Source organism: Tachypleus tridentatus, chromosome 6 (assembly GCF_004210375.1).
Source record: "Tachypleus tridentatus isolate NWPU-2018 chromosome 6, ASM421037v1, whole genome shotgun sequence".
NCBI classification, from domain to species: domain Eukaryota; kingdom Metazoa; phylum Arthropoda; class Merostomata; order Xiphosura; family Limulidae; genus Tachypleus; species Tachypleus tridentatus.
Genome location: NC_134830.1, coordinates 57,847,095 through 57,870,532, shown reverse-complemented (window position 1 = coordinate 57,870,532; position 23,438 = coordinate 57,847,095). Strand labels below are relative to the sequence as shown.

At 37.0% G+C, this 23,438-nt stretch overlaps 1 long non-coding RNA gene across 5 annotated transcripts in view; it reads left to right on the top strand.

Annotated features, from left to right (window-relative positions):
* LOC143252601 (uncharacterized) overlaps positions 1 to 20,641 on the top strand; it is an 86,509-nt gene extending 65,868 nt beyond the window's left edge. For all 5 annotated transcript variants that reach the window (XR_013029072.1, XR_013029070.1, XR_013029073.1 and 2 more), the window contains 2 exons: positions 4,481 to 4,699; positions 18,750 to 20,641. This is a non-coding gene — a long non-coding RNA (uncharacterized LOC143252601). The remainder of the gene's footprint in view (positions 1 to 4,480; positions 4,700 to 18,749) is intronic.
* Positions 20,642 to 23,438: the final 2,797 nt, after the last annotated feature.

The window sequence follows — 23,438 nt, the reverse complement described above, 5'->3', positions numbered from 1 at the left end:
GAACAGCTGCCCTGGCGCTCCAACAATAAGAAATTTTATCTTTTTTACGTATTTTATGTAATTTTGTTTCTTAGGGGAAGAATGGCAAATTATGTTCTCCTCTCCCAGACTCATTCTGATCTAAAATCACCCTGGATTTAAGAATTTTCTGAGATGATTTATTTTGGCAAGTAGGCTTGATATCTTTGATACTTCGCTCGTTTGTTCGGCCCGGCATGGCCAAGCGTGTTAAGGCGTGCGACTCCTAATCTGAGAGTCGCGGGTTCGAATCCCCCTCGCACCAAAAATCTCGCCGTTTCAGCCGTGGGGGCGTTATAATGTGACGGGCAATCTCACTATTTGTTAGTAAAAGAGTAGCCCAAGAGTTTGGTGGTGATGACTAGCTGCCTTCCCTCTAGTCTTCCACTGCTAAATTAGGGACGGCTAGCACAAATAGCCCTCGAGTAGCTTTGTGCGAAATTCAAAAACAAACAATCGCTCGTTTGTTTTAATTTAAAGCTGCACTGTGTCCACCGTGTGAATTGAGCTTCGAATTCTAGCTTATAACTCATCGAACTTATCGCTGGACTACAGGGAAACATATTTGATCTCGATAAGTATAGTATGAAATATATCGGTTGTACGATAGATTAAAAGTACAGTGAGTTCAATGAGTTGACCATTCAGAACTGTCCTGTGTAACGAGTGTATTAGACAGAATGAGCAAAATGTTTAACCAAACTCCTTTGTTGTTTTCGCGAAATTCAAAACAAACAATGAATTACTTTAAACTCGAACTATTTCTAACTATATGTACAAATACTACCGAATGTTGTCACAAAATTTTGTTTAAACGCTCGTCGTCTCTGATTTTGCAGTGTTTCACCTTCACCGAACATGCTCGCTTTTCAGCCGTAGGAGCGTTATAACGTTACAGTCAATCACACTGTTCATTAGTAAAAGAGAAGCCCAAGAGTTGGTGGTAGGTGGTGTTGACTAGCTGCTTTCCTTCTAAATTAGCTAAGGCCCTTAGCCCTCGCGAACTTTTTACAGTCAGACATCGCTATTGTGTTACAGAGACCTGATTTACTGTAAATCAGCTTCACGAAGTGCTATCACAACAGAACCTTTTGATTCTTCTCTTGTAATAAGTGTTTGATCCAGTTTCGTCAACACTCTTTAATCTACTAACTTTTGTCTAAGTACTAAACTTTTCCATCGAATCTGGCCCCGATCCATCACATGGTTTTGACGAAGTTTCTTCTCAAATATTTGCTCACGCACAAAACGTATCAAAACAATATTTTTGTTTGACAAGCTTAAAAGCAGAACGCGGAATATCAGTGAAAAACAGAATCTCTACTTGTGTACTCTTTTATTAGTGGTGGTAAAAGTTTGTCTTCCTTCAAAGCTCTGAATTCAGTATAACAAAGCAACAGCTATTGTTGGGAAAAATTATTGACATAGTTAAAGAAAGCATTATTTGGGTTCATTACAATTACGTTAAAGACTGACATGTCTTTATATGCGCATGACGCGCCACTATTTTTTTGCGATCCACGCAGGAGTTTTTAGAAGAAAAAAAAGCCAAAACATTAATGGACTTTGATCAGAAAAAATTCAATCTAATCTTTTAATCAACTTTCTGAAAACAAATTGAGCAATTTCGATCAGTTTCAACGCTAACAGACTCAAAAACAAACTAGGAAAGAAAGGCGAAATTTTCGTTTAAATTAGTTCTCTCTCCATATATATATATATATCTGTTTTGTATTTTTTAAATTCCATGATATATGATAGCGGGTATTCAATGTCACGTGCTGTTTTCACGCCCTCATGGAGCGTGATTGATGCTCAGGAAGATGGTGTCTTGTTGTAAAGCTTTTAGAAGGCACGTGGCTCCATTCTTTTAAGTTGATTAAACGCTGTAGATCTAAGAAAATTATATTAACAGTAGCGTAGCTCGGAAGACTAATAGACCCGTTAATCAAATTTAACTGAATTAAAAATTATAAGCAAATAAACTTAGGAAGAAAAAATAATTATTTGATGTTATCAAATAATGCAATTATTCGATTAGAAAAAAATATAAATAATACATTTTACGTTCGTAGCCATAATTTTAGAATATCTGTATGAATTGACAGCACAAGAAAACAAAACCGTGCATGTCTTTAGTAGTATTCTTGAATATGCATGGCTTACTTACTTTTGTTTTAAATCAGAATTTTGATCAACTGACTGAACACGTACAAAGTTTCCTTTTGCAGTAGTACTTGGTGGTACTTTAAGAATCGCAAGGTGTTTAACACTATTCTTGTTTCAAATCGAATTAATAAATAATATGTCATCTGTTTAAAAGTTAAAGTTTAAACGCCGATAGTTGGCAAAATAGTAAAACAAGTAGGACATAATGTGTGTGATTAAAATCACGAAACGTTTTATCTTTTCAATGTTCCTCCTAACTTCATTTTAAAAGTAAGAAAATAGTACTTCAGATCTATTTTTCATCTCCCATAAGTCACTTCCTAAGAGTTTGTTTGTTTTTGTTTTTTGAATTTCGCGCAAAGCTACACAAGGGCTATCTGCGCTAGCCGTCCCTAATTTAGCAGTGTAAAACTAAAAGGAAAGCAGCTAATCATCACCACCCACCGCCAACTCTTGGGCTACTCTTTTAACAACGAATAGTGGGATTGATCGTCACATTATAACGCCCTCACGGCTAAATGGGCGAGCATGTTTGGTGCGACGGGGATTCAAACCCGCGACCCTAAGAACACGAGTCGAACGCCTTAACCCACCTGGCCATGCCGGGTATAAGAAACCATATCGGACTATATATCTGCTGTGTTCATCGATGGGAATCGAACCCCTGATTTTAGCGTTGTAAATTCATAGACTTATCGATGTTGCAGGTGGGAACCCTGCCTGAGAGACCTTTCGTACAATACCAGAATCCATCATTTGGCCTTAGCTGTGAGAAACAAAGAGTCTATAAAACGCTATTTATATATGCAACGTAATACTTTAGATTTTAGAAGATACTATGTGAGCACACCTTACGCATATATGGGATCGAACAGACAGAAGGGTGACCACTAAAGTTTAAGTATAAATGTCTTTAATTTTAAACCATGGATTCGAAGGCAAAATAAAAACAGTGGGCAGCACTAATTACCCAAAATAGCTACTCTTAACCGAATATAGGGATTGACTGTTGCTGTTATGATACATCAACAGCGGAAAGTGCAAAGTGTGTTTGGTAGCACCACGTCTTTAACTCTAGTGAGATCGCCAAGCGATAGACCGTGCTTAGGCCTATATACCTCAGATACTGGTATACAGGGTGGATGGAGCAAATGTAAGATTAGGTGTTTAACAAATAAAAAGTAGCCAAAAAGTGTTCCTCGATACAATCTTAGTCAAAGGATCCTGGACCTCACCCAAGTGTCTTTCATCACTTTGAAGTTCCTGACTACTAAGAAAAAAGAACCTTATACTTTCAAATCCACAATGTTCGTTTGTTTGATTGGGATATTTACGCAAACCTACACACTGTTTTATTATTATTATTTTACTTTTGGACTAATGGACTTGAGTGTTTGTTTTGCAATAAAGCATAGGGTTACATAATGAGCTATCTGTGCTCTGCCCACCACAAGTATCGAAACCCGGTTTCTAGCATTGTAAGTCCTCAGACATACCGCTATAACACTGGGAGGCGAACCAGAGAGAGAGAAGCTAGTTAACAACGTCCAGCGTCAACTACTGGGCTAATCTAGTCGAATAGTAGGGTTTGACTGTCGCTCTTATAACGCACTCACGACCTCAGAGCGAGAAGCGCATCTTTACGATTACAGAACACTGGGAAGAAATGGAAAAAACTAAACAAATTAATTATAATTATCAGTCTGTTTTGTTTGTTAATAGATATTATCGCTTTGCTGTTGTTGTTTTCACTCATCTAAAAAGTGGGCTGATTTTAATTAAGTTTTTACTTGAAACCACAGAAAACATAATCCTTATGTTTTTAAAATATTGGTTCATAGCTTTATTTTTAGTACTTGCTTTTACAATTATAAAGATATTTCTATGGATTATTTTCATGTGTGAGGACTACACATTTTATTTTCTGTTTTGTTATAGCGGGAAACGTTTCATTTGCACGTGCTGTAAGAAGAAACAAACAGTGACATCAAGTCGTTCGGCTTGACCCTGAAGTATAAGTTCCGAGTATAAGTGGAAAAAGAATATATTTTCTCTCGCTCATGTTGCAATATTTGCATTCAGGTTAAGAATAGAGATATATAAAAAATTCAGTTCATAACGATGTTATCCAAGACAGTACATGTACACAAACCTGAAAAGCTCATATATCTGAATCGGTACAATCCAGTTCATATTTCACAAATTAAAGACGTTACCAAGACAGTACAGGAATACAAACCTGAAAAATTTATACATACAAATTAGAACAATACCTTTGTTTTTTACTTCACAGCTTTAGCGGCAGAACATTAACAAAACTGCTGCAGCAAATGTTGAAATAAACCTGGTTAGAAGAAAAAACACCTGACCAGATACTGATCACGTGACAAAGGAGTATCATTTTAACCACGTATTGTGAAGCACGTTTCCTCTACATTGAAGACGTGGGAACATCAGTAGCTGCTACTATAATCGATCAAAAATTGCCAATTTTCGGACCAGACTGTAGAAGGTAATTATCGATTAATTCCTAACTCTTGTTTGTGTTTTTCATTTTTTAAACTTTTTCATTGTTATCGAAGCTCATTCCAATAATAAATCTTTTTCGTTAAGATAATATTAATAAAGCGATAGTTTTGGTTGTCATACTTAACGGGTTTTAGTGAGCTTTGATTTTAAGACCGTTGTAAAACAGGTGTTTAGAAAACAGTTAAGGAATTTTATAGTATGTTCGTCAGTGTTCTAATCCAGCTTCAATTTACTGTTTCTTCAGTTCTGCCAGGTTGCCGTGCCTGAAATCTTGTCTCAACCTAACTAACCTGTAGAGGTGAGCAAAGTTTCAGGTGTGTCAACTTGTGGAGACAATCACAAGGAAGTAGGTGTGTCAACTTGTGGAGACAATCATAAGAAAGTAGATGTGTCAACTTGTGGAGACAATCACAAAAAAGTAGATGTGTCAACTTGTTGAAACAATCACAAGGAAGTAGGTGTGCCAACTTGGGCAGATTATCACAAGAAAGTAGGTGTGTCAACTTGTGGAGACAATCACAAGGAAGTAGGTGTGTCAACTTGGGCAGATTATCACAAGAAAGTAGATGTGCCAACTCGTGGAGACAATCACAAGGAAGTAGGTGTGTCAACTTGGGGAGATTATCAGAAGGAAGTAGATTTGTAAACTTGTGGAGACAATCACAAGGAAGTAGGTGTGTCAACTTGGGCAGATTATCACAAGAAAATAGATGTGTCAACTTGTGGAGACAATCATAAGAAAGTAGATGTGTCAACTTGTGGAGACAATCACAAAAAAGTAGATGTGTCAACTTGTTGAAACAATCACAAGGAAGTAGGTGTGCCAACTTGGGCAGATTATCACAAGAAAGTAGGTGTGTCAACTTGTGGAGACAATCACAAGGAAGTAGGTGTGTCAACTTGGGCAGATTATCACAAGAAAGTAGATGTGCCAACTCGTGGAGACAATCACAAGGAAGTAGGTGTGTCAACTTGGGGAGATTATCAGAAGGAAGTAGATTTGTAAACTTGTGGAGACAATCACAAGGAAGTAGGTGTGTCAACTTGGGGAGATTATCAGAAGGAAGTAGATTTGTAAACTTGTGGAGACAATCACAAGGAAGTAGGTGTGTCAACTTGGGCAGATTATCACAAGAAAGTAGATGTGCCAACTAGAGCATATTATCGCAAGGAAGTAGATTTGTCAACTTGGAGAAACAATAACAAGAAAGTAGTTGTGTCAACTTGGGGAGACAATCACAAGGAAGTAGATGTGCCAACTCGTGAAGACAATCACAAGGAAGTAGGTGTGTCAACTTGGGAGATTATCAGAAGGAAGTAGATTTGTAAACTTGGGGAGACAGTCACAAGAAAACAGATATGTCAACTTGCGTTGATTATCAGACGAAAGTAGATGTGTCGACTTGCGGAGATTATCCCAAGAAAGTAGATTTTGAAACTTGGTAAGAGAATCAAAAGAAAGTAGATGTGTCAACGTGGGAAGATTATCACAAAAAAGCAGATGTGTCAACTTGAGGAGACAATCACAAGAAAGTAGATGTGTCAACTTGGGGAGACAATCACAAGAAAGTAGGTGTGTCAACTTGGAGAGACAAGCACAAGGAATTAGGTGTGTCAACTTGGGGAGATTATCAGAAGAAAAAAGATGTGTCAACGTGAGGAGGTAAGCACAAGGAAGTAGGTGTGTCATCTTGAGAAGGTAATCACAAAGTTGTATCGAGAACATTCTCTGGCTCATCAGAGTCAGGGAGTTTTATATATGTTTCTGGCTTTATTAAAAGTCGGTTTAAAATACACGTTAAAGTGAATGTGAGCCTATATTGCGTTCATTTCTATATTAAAGTTTGTGGTGTATCCGGTAGGAAATTTACCGACAGGTATTGACAGTTTGGAACATATTAACTTACTAATCTATTCCATGAACCTTTAAGTAACGTCATCCCTTGTAACTAAACGATAAGTTTCCGGACTTATAAAATGCTAAAATTTACCCTTGATAGTCAGACGCAAATCGCAGGGCTTATAACGCTAAACATCGGATTTTGATAACTGCGGCTTTTTTTTTTTTACTCTCTTAAGGTAGCGAAATGCCTCGTCATCTAATTAGTGATGCGCATGAATGATTAACGAGATTCCCACTGTCCCTATCTACTATCTAGCGAAACCACAGCCAAGGGAACGGGCTTGGAGAAATCAAAAAAAAAATTTTTTGAAAAAAGCCAACACAATTTCACAAACACTTTATTCCTACCTACGTAAAACCGACTCACGCACACCACAAATATACGGCATCCCCAAACCTCATAAACCAGATTGTCCATTACGACCAATAATGTCCACATATAAATCGTTTAATTACAATCTTGGTAAATACATAGCATGGACATTCTCCAAATATGTAACATCAGCCAGCTCATTCATCAAAGACTCTTTTAATTTCAAATCTAATCTAAATCAACTTAATCATAAAGCCTTAATGGCCAGTTTCGATGTTATATCCCTCTTTACAGAAGTTCCAACCACTGAAGCCTGCAAGATAGTCTTAGAACTCTATATCCGAGACCCTAACCCAACTATAGACATTCCCAGCAACCAATTAGCAACCCTCATAGAATTCACCACGATAAAGACAAACTTCATGTTCAACAACCAAAACTATATACAAACAAATGGACTAAGCATGGGCAACCCAGTATCACCAGTTCTAGCCAATATGTTTATGACACAAGTTGAAACACAAGCAATTAACACAGCATTACATCCACCACTATACTGGTACAGATATGTAGATGACACGGTTGCGGGATTCACATCTACAGAACACACACTTAATTTTTTCAATCACATTAACTCTATACATCCCAACATTAACTTCACATGTGAACAGGAAGAAAGCAATCAAATATCATTTATTAACCTCAACATTACAAGAACCGACACACAATTCAAAACAGAAATCCACCGAAAAATCACCCATACTGGACTATACATTCCTTGGGACTCAGCGCATGAAACAAAACAAAAACTCAACATACTAAGAAACCAAATAAACACAGCCATAAAACTATGCTCACCAGATAAAATTAACGATGAATTACACAAAATAAAACAATACTTCATCAACATCAATAAGTTTCCTCCACAAACCGTAGAAAACATTATACACACACACCTAGACAGAAAGCAAAATCAACCAACAAAAGTAAATATATCTCACGAATCAAAAAATCACGAAACCATATACTGCTGTATACCATATAATCCTGACATCAGCAGACAAATAACCAACATTTGGCAAAAACTAGTAACAAAATATGACATTCCAGTTAATACCAAATTTATTCAAACAGGCACAAAACTGAGGTCTATACTATGTAAAAACTACACTGACAAACACCACGCCAACATTATTTATAAAATACAATGTGATAACTGCCACGACTTCTATATTGGAGAAACAAGTAGTAAAATGGAAACCAGATTAAAAGAACATAAAAAGTTACCTTCACACGTTTTCGAACACTGTAAGTCAAATAAACACAACATAACCATAGAAAACACTCAAATACTAAATAAAGAAACAAACATAAACAAACGCAAAATTAAAGAAGCCTTACTTATACAACAACTTAAACCCAAAATAAACCAATATAAAGGAACGCCTTTATACCTATATAAATATAATAAAATAAATAAAATTACATATTCAAACATCTAACACCGCCCTCTGCATTCCGACACTCAGTTACACAACCCCTTCCAAACATGTGGTCAGCTTCCGGTCAGTTACCTCTTTCTTTGTGAACCTGACGATGACCGAAGAAGGTCGAAACGTTGTTCGCTCTTCTATGTAAAATATTTTCTCAACCCAAACGAGCCGTTTTTGCATATATATTTCAAAGGTGGAATACTTTGTAACTATCTAAACCTTCCCTGGTATTCAAACAATGGCCAAAGGCTAGAAGTTAAAACAAGTCTTAAAGATCAGATACAAAGATGTGTGTTGAAGCCAATAATGTCACGTACATAAATTTGCTACGCGGCACCTTCTGATAGTTTTGGAAAAGTAATTGCTTTGAATCAAATACAAAGGCAAGGAGTAATATCTATTGAAACTGGTTATCTTGCAGGTGGATCTCCTTCACATTGTGGTAAAGTACATTGGTTTTCACACACACAAAGAGATAAAGTTGCAATTTCTAAGTATTACAAAATAAGTAATAACCTGGACAATTTTCTTTCTGCTTTGCAAGCTTTGGTCAGGAGATTTACACATAAAGTTTTTTTCAAAATATTATACAAGTTTAATTATTGTGAAATATGTAATAGTGATTATTATGAAATGTTAATAAAATTGTCAGATAATAATATTCGAGTACGCATTACTAAGATGTCAAAACTTGTTACAGTCAAGAAATGTTTTTAATTTACCTAACCTAATTGCCACCATGCCTCTCATCACGTGCCAAGGTAACCCTGACAACCTTGGCTGACTCGTGTGTTTCCCTAATTGATCATGCGCGTAGTTAAATATGGCCGTTAGGCTTACGTAGTGATTATAAATCCAACACCATATCTAAAATGCTTACGACATAAAATTACTCGTTCTATGAGAAGTGAATTTCTTCAGGAGTACAATGAGGCTCATAACTTTCATTTAGAAAAGTTTTGGGGCAGTAAAAGACTGTCACAGAGGTGATTTCGATCATTTTCAATCAATGTATCACGTCTAGAAACCAGTAATTTTGTGTGTGTATTATTTGTTGTTAAGTGTAAAGTTACACAACGGGCTACCTGTGCCCTGCCTACCGCCGTTATCGAAACTCGATTTTTGGCGTTTCAAGTTACCGGAGGTGTCATTCCATAAACGAAGCTAATAAAAACATCATAAGTATGCACGACTTATATTCATATTAGCATTATATAATCGAAGAGTTGAGAGAGAGAAATAAAAGCCAATTCAGTGTTGGTTTGCGAGAAAATCGATCTAGTTATTATTCTGAAACACCACGTGCCATGCCAAAACAAGCCTACCGTTAAGGTTAGGCAACACAGGCGACTGGTAAAGGTGCCAAATACTCGGGGGATCTGGTGTGCGTGGAGACGCAGCCTTGACTTCTGCCTAGGGCGCCAGTTACACTATCACCAGCTTGGTATCCAAACTTTTCCGTATAAGAATTCCGGTTCTGAACGTAATATTGCGTTCCCATATACCAAAGAGAATATCATACAGGTACGTACGCAGAATCTTTGAAACGAGGTGTGTGTGTGTGTGTGTGTGTGGGTGAGGGGGGAAGGGTAGTTTGTGACATCAAAAGTCGACACATACTGTGAAAAGCTCAATCCTCATGCAAAGCATGCTAATGCTCTGGTGGTCTGAGGGCACGAGACTGTTTTATAAGACAACATTATAATACTTCACAAGAATAACGTAGCATAAAAACGTTAAATATCATAAAAACCTATGCTATATCTATATAAGCATATCATACAAGAAATAGACGATTCGAACACCTCGACGAACGCCATATCGTATTAAGTGCTGGATGCTCTTTGTAACTGCTCGCCAGATTTAGTTGCACGTCATAGAAACTCGCTATGTAAACTTGACTTTCTTTCTTCTAACACTAGCAGATACCTAGAAATCTTAGGTTCCCTGCGCTGTTCATGTGTCTGCATGATAACTATGTGGGCTAAAATAACAACCCCAGATAAAGAGTTACTTTCCATAAAATAACAACCCCAGATAAAGAGTTACTTTCCATAAAATAACAACCCCAGATAAAGAGTTACTTTCCATAAAATAACAACCCCAGATAAATATTTACTTACCATTAACAGTAGTCTGTTTTACGTTTTTTAGTTGTTGTTGTAATTGTAGTTATTTTTTTGTTCTTTTTTACTATTTCGTTGGGAATATTTGGTGAGAAGACGTATGATAGGCTTAGATGTGGGTACGTTACGGACTTGAACACCTATATTTAAAAGTTAAAGATTTCTATCGTTTGAGCAGTTAGTTAAACGTATATAATCAAATAATATTGCCCTTGGTAACGGACGTTAGTTTAGACAACACCCTCAGACTTCTTTTGTGGATTACACGCGGGTTATAATGTACAGGGTGGCCCGTAAGTCCCTACCCATCCATATATCTTATGTATCCAGTGCATCTGTGTGCTGTCCCTCATTCTCGCTGCATAATATTATGCGACGCCATGTTCTGTGAGACATTTTCCTCAACATAGCAGGGGTTATTGTTCCAAATGCCGCGGTAAAGCTGCCTTCAACTCATCATTGGTATTATAATGCTGTTTAGACACAATGTCCTTTATGTATCCCCAAAGAGAGTTATCACATGTATTCTTGCGCTCATGTACCCACGTACTTGTCACAATACGCTCTTCAAGTGTAAGTGGGCTTACATCGTCCATATTTCTCTGAAAAAAAAAGAAACAAATTTATAATACATGCGTAATTGAATATAACATAACATAGGGATGGGTAGGGACTTACGGGCTACCCTATAGTTTGTAACACTAATACGATAAAAGTATTGTTGGGTTTTCCAAGTTTAATATTCACAATCACAGTTTTATCGCTGTTCTTTCTTACGTCAGGATACAAGTTCCCTGGTGGGTGAGGAGTAAGCTCACGCACTTACACTAAAATCTGTGGTTCGATTCTTTGCGAAGGAGAAAACGCAGAAAGCCCATTGTAGCTTTGCGTTTAAACAACAAAAATCTTGGGATATATCAGTATGTTATAATGGAATAATTTTTAAGTTTCTCTTTCTTGAATCTGTGAATATTTTATTTATTTAACCGTTAATTTTGGTGTGGCTCTTTTTCTGTTCAGTTTTGTATATTGGAAATGTCACATTCAGTAAATACTTACTTCTATGGAGTGTTTGTTGATTTGATTAAACAACCGAATACAGTGGTACATCGGTTCTCGAACGACTCCCTTCTCGAACAATTTGGTTTCCGAACATATTGTTTGAGAAAAAAATGTCTTTGTTGTCGAACATAAACTCGTTTCCCGAACCAAGCTGTCGTGGCCCGAACCCCCGAAATAACCCGACTGATGACCCGAACGACCCTTCGACCATTTTCGGCCCACGCCAAGTTGCCCAAAACATTTTACCCGCACCTGTCGCTCAGTCCACACCCCCGCTAAAATCTGCTGTGAACGTTCTCGTTTTTCTTTTTGTTGTTTTTCTAAATATTCTGATTAAATAAGCCACCATGGGGTCAAAGAAGGATAATGAAAGCAGTAAACCCAAAAGAAAAGTTATTAGAGCCACAATAGAGGTGAAAAAAGATCTCATAGCGAAGTATGAGAGTGGTGTTCTCGTGTCTGACCTTGGTACACAATTTGGTATGGCGAAGTCTACAGTCCACAGTATACTGAAAAATGAAGAGGTCATCAAAGGAGCTGATGTTGCAAAAGGAGTGACAGTGCTTACGAAACAAAGATCACAAACAATGGAAGAGGTAGAAAAACTGTTGTTGATTTGGGTAAACGAAAAAAAGTTAGCTGGTGATAGTATTTCTGAGACCATCATTTGTGAGAAAGCAAAGCAGTTGCAGGCTGACCTCCTGAAAAACACCCCTGGAACGAGTGCTGATACAAGTGATGCCTTTAAGGCTAGTAGGGGGTGGTTTGAAAAATTTAGGAAGAGAAGTGGCATACATAGTGTGGTGAGACATGGGGAAGGTGCCAGGCAGAAACAAACCTCATTAGACAAGTTTTTAGTGAGAAATAGGTCCAGTGAGTCTCAAGCAGGTTGTAGCGGTGCAAAGAGACAAAAAAGAACCCCAGAAGGAGAGTTACCTGACGTTTTTATGGAAGGTGACTCCCCTTCCAAAGAATAATAACCCTCCTACTCTCCACGTTCCTCACCACCTTTCACTTACACCATCAGCTCTCCTCAGCACAGGTAAAGTGCAGTTATATTTTCATTTATTGTTTTCTTATTGTGTTTATAGTTTTTGTGGTTAAATTTATGCATGTAAGTGTTATTATACCGGTATAAATAAGCAATATTTTTACTTAAAATGCTTAAAAACGCGTAATTTTTGAAGGTCTGTAACGGATTAAATTAATTTACAGCATTACTTATGGGAAAAATTGATTCGGTTTTCGAACAGCTTTCTGGAACGGATTAAGTTCGAGAACCGAGGTACCACTATATTATGAAGAATGGCAGGGACTTTCTGAATAAAATACCTTGTATCTTGTAGATAGATAACAACGTAGGGAACAAAAGGTGGGGTAAGGATCGCTGGATGGATGAAGTTAACAGTCCACAATAAGAATAATTAAAAAAAGAGAAACAGATAGATTATGGCCCCCAAGATTCTTAATGTAATAATTTTATTCTTTTTTCTTTATGATATTATTGTTTTTCGTACTTGGTTTGCGATGTATTATGAACCACGATATTGGTTCATAATAAGGATCGCAAAGTATTGTTTGTTTTTGGATTTCGTGCGTAGCTACACGAAGGATAACTGATGAGCTTCTATCCTAATTTTGTGAATTAGTTACGCGAGCATACAACAGACAGTACTATCATATTTATGGTTCTAGGTTATTTGACACCAGTAATTCATTCCCTAATTTAGCAGTGTAAGACAAGAAGGAAGGCAGCTTATCAGCACCACCTCTTGGGCTACTCTTTTACCAACGAATAGTCGGATCTACCGTCACATTATAACGCCCCCACGGCTGAAAGGCCGAACATGTTTGGTCTGATGGAGATACGAACCCACGGCCCTCAGATTAAGAGTTGAGCGCCCAATTACCTGGTCATGCCCTCAATGTATTTACATAAAACCCTAATAAAATGTTCGGGCACAAAGCACCTTAAACAGTAAAGATTCAGTTCAAACAATACTTTAAAACCTTTATTATTGACTGCTAAGACTGCACGCGTATAAATAAATATACACAAAAAAAGCATGCATATTAGGCTTAACAAGTGAAAGAAAAACCACTCAAAAGAGCCTGTTTCGAGTTCTTCTTTCTCTCTTGCCCAGCTTGGTATATTACATTCAACCCTATTATAGAATACTGAATAAGGTGCTGCGAAAGTTATAGGTGTATTGAAAAGTCTGTTTATTTCTTTTGTATTTTATGTAGACTGATAAACAACACAGTTCTAGTAAGAACGATATTATCATTACCACTTCAAAGTTAGCTTCTATACAGTTATCTAATGTTCCTTTGAAAAGCTTAAGTACAGGGTGAAACAGAAATTACCAACCAATAACAGATGAACATTAGACGACTGTAACATGTAGATACTCAATGCTTTGTACACTGTACAGTGGTATCTTTAGTAAGCAAACCTCTATATTATGCATGAAGTGAAGGAGTAAAAATATACTTAATATTAAATTTTATTACACACATTCGTGGAATGAGTAATTTAAAACACACGATGGTTTGTTTAAACCGATGTTTTAAACGTATGAAGTTTATTTGAAAATAAGGAAACAAGGCTGGAGATACGGTAGACATTATTTACTCAAATTACAAACCCCTATTTCGGCTCCATGCTGTTACCTTAGAATTACATTTAGTTGAGTTAAAATAGGAATATACCTTTCTCTGGTATTAATGCGCTGTCAAAATACGTATACTATTGTGGAATACATCTAATATGTTGTCGGACTCCTTTTTGGAATACTTTGTCCTATTCCTTAGTGAATGCAATACTAATTTTTCAGATGTCAGATCATTGACATTATCTCATCCAAGAAATTCCAGGGATGTTCTAAGATACTTAGACTATGATACACTTCTGATCAGTCTATAATATTAATGTTTTTATTGTCCATCGTATCAGTATGGTATATAATTATACTACATCAAAACAAAGTCTGGTCGATTACCCCAGCAGAAGGTCGAATAGCTGTGTCCAGTATCATGTCAATATGTCATCTAACAAAAGACCAAACCTCGACAGAACAAGTTGGTTTGCACATTCACTTGCACAGGTGACATCCCCACAACTTTCATGAATCAACATCGGGTATGTTCCATTAAGGTATTGTTTACCCTCGTGCCGCCGGGTATTATCCCCCGTTGACGGTTTTTAAAAAGATAAATACTTACTGCTGAATTCTAACGATATTAATGCAATTAACTGAAGTCACACATACGAATTTACTACCTTTTTCATTTATACTAACTCCATGGGCAGTGGACGATCCACTCCAATCGGCCATGATGAACAAATAGCGGTCACTAACGTTGCTGACCTTCTGCAATTTTATCCAGGTTCTATAGTGCTATGTGAGAGCGAATACACGACTTTCCCACGTGGAAGTGTCTACTTTCCAACATTCTAACAGCTTTGACATATTTTACTTTCTCACCTGACACCACTAGTGTTATTAATTCTGACATCTTGTACTTCTCCACCTGACACCACTAGTGTTACGACCTCTGACATCTTGTACTTCCCTACCTGACACCACTAGTGTTACGACCTCTGACATCTTACACTTCCCCACCTGACACCACTAGTGTTACGACCTCTGACATCTCGTAATTCCCTACCTAACACCACGAGTGTTATGACTTCTGACATCTTGTACTTCCCTACCTGACACCACTAGTGTTACGACCTCTGACATCTTACACTTCTCCACCTGACACCACTAGTGTTACGACCTCTGACATCTCGTAATTCCCTACTTAACACCACGAGCGTTATGACCTCTGACATCTTGTACTTTCCCGCCAGGCACCAGTAATGTTAAGAAGAAATAATGACCGAAGTGGAAGCAATCACCATAATGAACAAATAAACTAATGAGAGTACAAAATGGGGAATATTACCTTTCTAGATCTACCGAAACAGCCGTAAGTTCTCACGTTAAGACATATGTAGATGATTCATTTTCCGGAAATGCCTTCTAACGCAATTTTCAACACTGTTTAAAGTAGTTATTTTTTTCCTTTTATATTTAGTGTAATGTATTATAACGTTTTGTTTTGAGTCTATACTACCAGAGGGAAGGCGACTGGGTATGCCAGTTGTGAAAGAACAGGAAAGGCAATTGTTCTCTTAAGAAAATTAGAAGAACATGACAATAACGTTTTACGTTTTCACGATACAAGCCAATACCAGGCCACATATTAATAGTTTTTCATATTAGAAAATCTTTGTATCTCATTAAGAATTTTTTCCCACCACCATCAAAAGAAAATTATATTTGAAATGGCGTTATTGAAAAGAAAACGTAACTATAGAATTCAGTGCTGTGTAAATCTGAATTATTTATTGTTATATTTTGGTCATCTGTATTGGCTTCGTTGTTATCAAGTCTAGTGGTGATAAAAGGTTTTAAGTGGCTTTCAACTAACACATTCTACATCAGAAGAGCGGTAAGTTTACAATCCTGAAATCCAGGGTTTGATTCCTCGCGGCAAACACAAAAGATAGCCTAATATGGCTCTGCTCTAAATAAACAAACAAACATATCCTACTGACGATAATGTTTATCATCTGTTTATTAACTAGTTGGAATTGGAGCTACATTTAAATAGATGTAACTGTTTATCCTTTAATGTCTACAAGATTTTGGTGAAAATACACGTGCATTTGACCGAAAAAAAAATTCCGTAACTGAGTTGCTATCGGAAAGTTACCGATCATAATCAGAAGACTATACAGGTTGACCCAAAAGTCCTGCACCATTGTACAACTGGAATTTTCATCAGTATGAATGACAGCATCAGCGCTCGTGACGTAAATGGCCACATCATAGACTTCCAGGTTTCAAGTATGGTGTATCCAATTTTCAACCACTAACAAGAGTGAAGACGGTTAGCATCACCAACCATTGTAAGGGCTTTAATTGCCTCTGTTAACTGATTATCAGTATTTGATATCACTCTTATAACGCATGCTCAGCGATATTAATGTCGAACTTTTCGATTCACTGTCAGGCATGTTAGGCCACACCCAACCCAGCAACAATATAACTTTGACTCGTTTGCTCAGTAACATTGTTATGCGTCACAAACAAGACATTAATGACACTGATGCAGGACTCTGTTGTGTAGGATATTCATACTTCGAACAAAATTCCGTCAACAAATAGTTCACAGCCTGCCACATATACACCTGAAAGATTGTCTCAACCTGTCAACTGGAGCAAGGTGAGCAAAGTTTCAGGTGTGTAAGCTGCAGGAACTGTTCAGCCTATTCTGTATAAATGGAATATGATTTCGATCATGTGTATAGAAGAAAATATTTTCGATTCATTTGTGAACATGCAATAGTTTAATAGAGTACTTGGCCTTCTGTTTAACTGTTTTGTCTGTGAAAGAGGTTTAGTACGATTTTAAATGAGTCAGACTGTATTTGCGAATTCGTTGCAAACCAACAATTTTTTGTTTTGTTGTTTTTGAATTTCGCACAAAGCTACTCGAGGGCTATCTGTGCTAGCCGTCCCTAATTTAGCAGTGTAAGACTAGAGGGAAGGCAGCTAGTCATCACCACCCACCGCCAACTCTTTTACCAACGAATAGTGGGATTGACCGTCACATTATAACGCCCCCACAGCTGAAAGAGCGAGCATGTTTAGCGCGATGGGGATGCGAACCCGCGACCCTCAGATTACGAGTCGCACGCCTTAACACGCTTGGCCATGCCGGGCCACAACAATTTCCAACCATTTCTATTCCAAGCAACACAGGCATAACTTGGTCCTAAAAAACACTTGATTTGCAATCTTCGGGTCACGGGCTCGAATCCCACCACAGAACGTGCTTGATTGCCCTTTCATCCTTGGGGTTGTTATAATGTTTCACCCAATACCATGTGAATGCCCTTTCTAAGCTAGCGAGACATGATTATAATTAATTACACTTGTCATATGACATTAGTGCAAAACCTATTAGGATTTTAATACAATATTTCTTTATTCGGTATTATATGATATATACATTATTTGAAAACCTCCAAGGGATTGAATAAATAATTTAGTGTTAAAAATTACAAGTCTAATACTAATGCCTTATGGGAAGTATAACCGCTCATTTATGTTTGAAATCGAAATACTGGTGTGCCTGTTAACCGTTATCAAATGTTGGTAACGTTCGTATTAACAACTTCCACGGCCCGATATGGCCAAGTGGTTAAGGTACACGACTGGTAATCCGGAGATTGCTGGTTCGAATCCGGATCGCACCAAACATGCTCACCCTTTCAGCCATGGGGTCGTTATAATGTGACAGTCAGTCCCACTGTTCGTTGGTAAAAGAGTAACACTGCTAAATTAAGGAAGAATAGTGCAGATAGACTTCGTGTGGCTTTGCGCGAACTTCTAAATAAATAACTTTTTTTTATCAGAGAGAATCGAACCAACCCCTAAAACTGGAAATCCGTAGACTTACAATTGTGCCACCAGACGACCATTATTGTTCTACGATTCAGTTGTCAAATTTGAAAAAAAAAAAACTTTTATATTATAAACTTGAATCATTTTATTTAAAAGTACGTTATGTTACGTCCCACGTTTAACTTGCGGAACTGAAAGAATATTAGAGTTTATGCATTAAAAGAACAAATTGATCGTAAGGTCTTCATCTACGGAAATTATTACGTATAATTTGACTGATAAATGCATACCGTCAATTTGAAATGACTCAAATATCGACGTTGAATTAATATTACTAGTTTCCAATTGGAAGGTATTAGATACGTTGAGTTAGTAAGAGATTCGTATATAATACAAACATATTATTTGGTACTGCCTGACGTGAATTATGTAAATAAGTTGTAAAAATATCAAGTTGGGTGTAATAACATTAGACTGAGTGGTGCCCCACTGTGGTGTGATTGGTTTTGTATAAAAACACCAAGGTGTATAAATAGAAGATATATAATACAGGATGCCGATAAATTATTCACCCCATTACAGGCCTTTATAAATTCTTTATTATAGGAGCTACCTCGAAACGGTTTGCGGCAATTAATAACACAACTCAAGAAATATTTTTTTATTTTCCAGAATATCCACGTAAGACATGCTTTTCAATGTTTGGAACAAAATCATCTACCGCCTTGATGTTCTGCCTATCCCACTGGCATTGGTATTGGTATATCGAGGCTGAAAGGCCATTAGATAACTCGAGTAAAGAAAATAAAAATGTAGAAGTGGCTAATGTTTTGGTTTTTGTAATAAATAGTAGAAGAAATTCACCCTTCTTGCTGTGATATTTACAGACATTACCACAACTTGTGACTCAGCTATTATACAGATATTATTATAACATAAAACACTGTATAGTATTGTAAAGTTCTGATGACCTGATGAAGAAATGTTTAAAATACCATTTTACGAATAATCCGAGTTATCTTTACATAGGCGTTGTTTCTGTTAACCTGATAAAATGTGGCCATTAAGAAAGTTGCAGAACGAAAACCTGGGGCCCGGCATGGCCAGGCGGGTTAAGGCGTTCGACTCGTAATCTGAGGGTCGCGGGTTCGAATCCCTGTTACACCAAACATGCTCGCCCTTTCAGCCGTAGATGCGTTATAATGTGACGGTCAATCCCACTATTCGTTGAAAAAAAGAGTAGTTGGCTGTGGATGGTGATGACTATCTGCTTTCCCTCTAGTCTTACACTGCTAAATTAGGAACGGCTAGCGCAGATAGCTCTTGTGTAGCTTTGCGCGAAATTAAAAAACAAAAGAAACAAACCGAGAAACTGTCCTAATTAACTTCTGGTATACTTGTAATGATCATGGTAGACTAGAACTGAAGAATTAAACTAGTCCTAAGAGCTAAACTACTGTTTCATATACACTGACGACAATGATTTTCCATTTATTTTTTTTTTATAAATAATCAACATATTTCAATTGTGTTTCTTTGCTTGTAAATAAACTTTATTTCGATTAAGTTCTTTTATTTATAAACTCTGTGCTTTGACTCCGATATATTTCATGGAAAATTATCCACTCTTTTAATGACTTAATATTAAAGCAATGTTTTATGGTCACGAGAGTACCGTTGGGCAGTTAAAATGGCCGATATGTAATTTAACAAAAAGACAGTAACATTTTATCTAGCATACAGTATTAATGTAAATAGTCTTTCATACTACAGAATGAACATTCTTAAAAATTAATATTCTTAAAGTGAAACGACTGCATTAGCTTTAAAGAATGGTTAATAAGGTTTTATTCAGCCATAAATGATAATGCGTCTAAAGCAATTAAAGTGCAGAAACGGTCGTGTTTTCAGTGATAAAGTACTGAGTTATTACTACAATTTGTGTTTTATTTTAAGTAAAAGGGTCTTTCCGGTCTGTGGTTAGATATGATGTTTTGGAGTCGGTCTTAAAGGTAATTATTTAAATTGTTGTTGAACCTAAATGCTTTGTTGCTTTGTGTGTCGTTGCCATGAGACCGCGACACAAAAAATGATAAAAGCCTGTGTAATATTGTGTACATATACAGGTTGACAGTGCTTTAAATGTAACGTGAAGACTCTGAATCCATTCTTGTTGTAGTTGCTAAGAGTTTGGTTGCATAATTAGTGTACTTAATTATTTTGGGAGTCGTAAATAAAGTCTATAACAGATTAATCCAAAGGTTTCATGAGGTAATATTTTTTTTGTAACTAAAAGGTAGAAAAGTTAAACACAACGACTAGCCGATATAGACGATTAACACAAAATTATGTGATAGAAATATTTGAAACACACATACAAAATCAATCATATAAACAAATGTTCAAAGTGAACAGGATCATGTTTCAATGTTACCCTATCACTGTGGTCTATTGAAGGAAAGAGAAAATGTCGTAAACCATTCGCATCAAAGTAGCTTTATAAACTAACTTTCCAATCTTCGCCATATTAATACATTCCAGTCAATCAACATCCGTAGGTTATTATCCCCATAGATTTTTTAAAAATTAATTTCAGAATAAAAGTTGTCTACTTATATCCTTATTACTACAATAAAACAGCTTTGTTCAATTCAAATTCGGGTTGTTTAAGTTTTAAATTACCGATAGATGTCCTCGACTAATTGTTAAAGAAGTTTTTTAACACCGTTTACTTGCCAATTTGGTCGTATATCGATAATCCTACTGGTTAAACTAACCCTAATTACCCACGAGAGACACATGCACATAGTGTTAAGCAAAATTACTTTCAATATAGCAGTTAATCCCATATATCACTACTGGGGGTTCCAGTATTTTTTAATTTTTTTACACAGGAATTAAATGATGTAACTCGACATGTTGTGTTTAAAAACTAAGTGTTTTGACCGTTGAAAACATAAATTTACTCAATATGGTGTGACACGTTAGACCATGGTTCGGCAACCTACGGTCTGCTAGCCGAAATCATCCAGCCCTCAGTCCCCAAACGAAATATCATATCCACCCGGTCCGTGGTAGTCATAAAAAAGAACTCAAGTTTGCAACTTAATGTGGCCCTCCATCCGCTCACGGACATGACCTCTGGCCCCTGTGGGGAAAGAGGTTGCCGACTCCTGCGTTACACCTTTCGGTTGTGAACGAAGTTAATCTTTGAGCCCCAGTCTTTACGCGGTTAGTTTTATCAGCTGCTGACTAAAATATTACCTGACTGGTTCGGTTTAGTTGTTAAAACGGTTTCTAGGCCTTTCTTCTGTTAATGTTTCTCTGAAGATAAAGAAGAAATTGTGGACAATGTACAGATGGACATGCATCTCGTGCTTTTGTAAAGGCTATGATACTGCTATCAAAAATAACTAACTGATGCCACGGTTTCTCCACTCTACAAGAAATATAATGATTAGACATTCCACAACACGCATATATATTCCAAATATATAACATAAGTTCCTTGCTGCAAAATAACTTTTAGATGTACCTTTACAGGTCAGATGGTTAAGGCACTAGACTTGCAAACTGAGGACCGCGAGTTCGAATCCCCGTCCAACCAAACATGCTCCCCCTTTTTAACCGTAGATCAATCCAACTATTCGTTGGAAAAACAATAGCCCAAGAGTTAGCGCGTGGGTGGTGATGACTAACTGCCTTCCTTCTACTCTCATAGTGCTAAATTATGGACGGCTCTTGTAGCCCTCTTGTAGCTTTGCGTGTGTTTTCTTGTAGCAAAGCTACATTAGGCTATCCAGTTATGTCCACCGAGAATGCGTGGCTTTGCAGAAATTAAAAACAAACAATGTACCTTTAGAAAAGTAATTCTCAGCCTGTGGGGGAAGAGTATATCTCGGAACAGCCTTGAAATAAAGATAAATTAACTAAAGTTTTAAGATGGACAATTACAAGGAGCAAAAAAAATTATGGATTATTGACTTATATTTTCAGATTAGAGGGAAAATGGCCTGAGGAAAAATTAGTTACATTTACTGACGAGTAGTACAGCTTGTTCAACTAGTGAATAAACATTGCTCTCAAAGCTATTCAAGGGCTAACTGTCTTAGCCTTCCCTAATTTAGAAGTGGTTGGTTGGTTGATTTGTGTTTTATGGCACAAAGCAGCTTTGCAATCTGTGCGAAACATCCAGTAAAAGTTAAAATTAAAGTAAAATCAGGAAATTTATAAATAAAATTAGGGTAAAAAAAACAAAGTTAAGAAAAGCACAAAACCAATGTTTACATCTAGTCTACAGCATTAAGAGAAAAACTACAGTAATACAAGTTGTAGAGGACTTTCTGTAGCATAACTGTAATTGTCATAACTCGCCAGGAAGACTAACAGGTAAGTACGAAAACCACCGTCAGTCACCTGAAGTTGGCCTTTCCAGTACTGGTTCTGAGTTATTTGACGTTATTTTCTAATTTCAAATCGAACTAGTTGTGCTTTGATTCTTAAAAGGGAATCACCTTTAAGAAAAGGTGAAATGTTTAAATTAAAAAACTTAAATGGCATTAAAAAGATAAATGACCTTAAAAAAAACTCAAAACATTTCCAAGGTGGACAGTGTCACCATCACCAATAACACTTTCTAACGTTATGGATAAACCTTGGGACAAAATATGGTGAAAATAGCGCCGTCGTTGAGAGTCGTAATGACGACAAGTAAGTAGAATGTGGCTTATTGTGACCTGAGTGTTACACATTGGTGCATCAGTTCCAAATAAAAGAAAACCATGAGTTAAAAAGCTGTGACCAATGCGTAGTCTAGTTAGAACAACGTCTTTCCAATCCTTACGGAAACAAGACGGTCAAAGTCCAATATAGAGTTTTATTTGGAAAAGCTTGTTGTCACGTTGCTCATTCCAAGTCGACTGTCAATTGGCACAGAGCCGAGCCTTGCATTACAGGACCATAGTCCATGTATGGAACAGACACAGCGGTGATAGTGCCATAGTAGATAGTTCTTGCTGCAATGTTGGCGAGCTTGTTCAAGCAATTTCAGGGCCAGCAGAGAACTAAGCAAGTCAGTATAAATTGTGCAGTTTGTGTACTGCTTAGCTTGTATGTGAACCAGGGCAAGAGAAATGGCATACAGTTCAGTAGTGAACACAGAAGGTGTAGAGAGAATTCTGCACACAACCATCAAACCACAAACTATGGCTGAGCCCACACAGTCACCTGATTTCGAACCATCTGTATAAATAGGAATGGAAGGATGGTTCGAAAAATGTTCAGCAAATAACAGACAGTATTTCCAATCAGGAGTGTCTGCTTTTCTCAGATGACTTAAAGATAGGTCACATTTGGGGACTG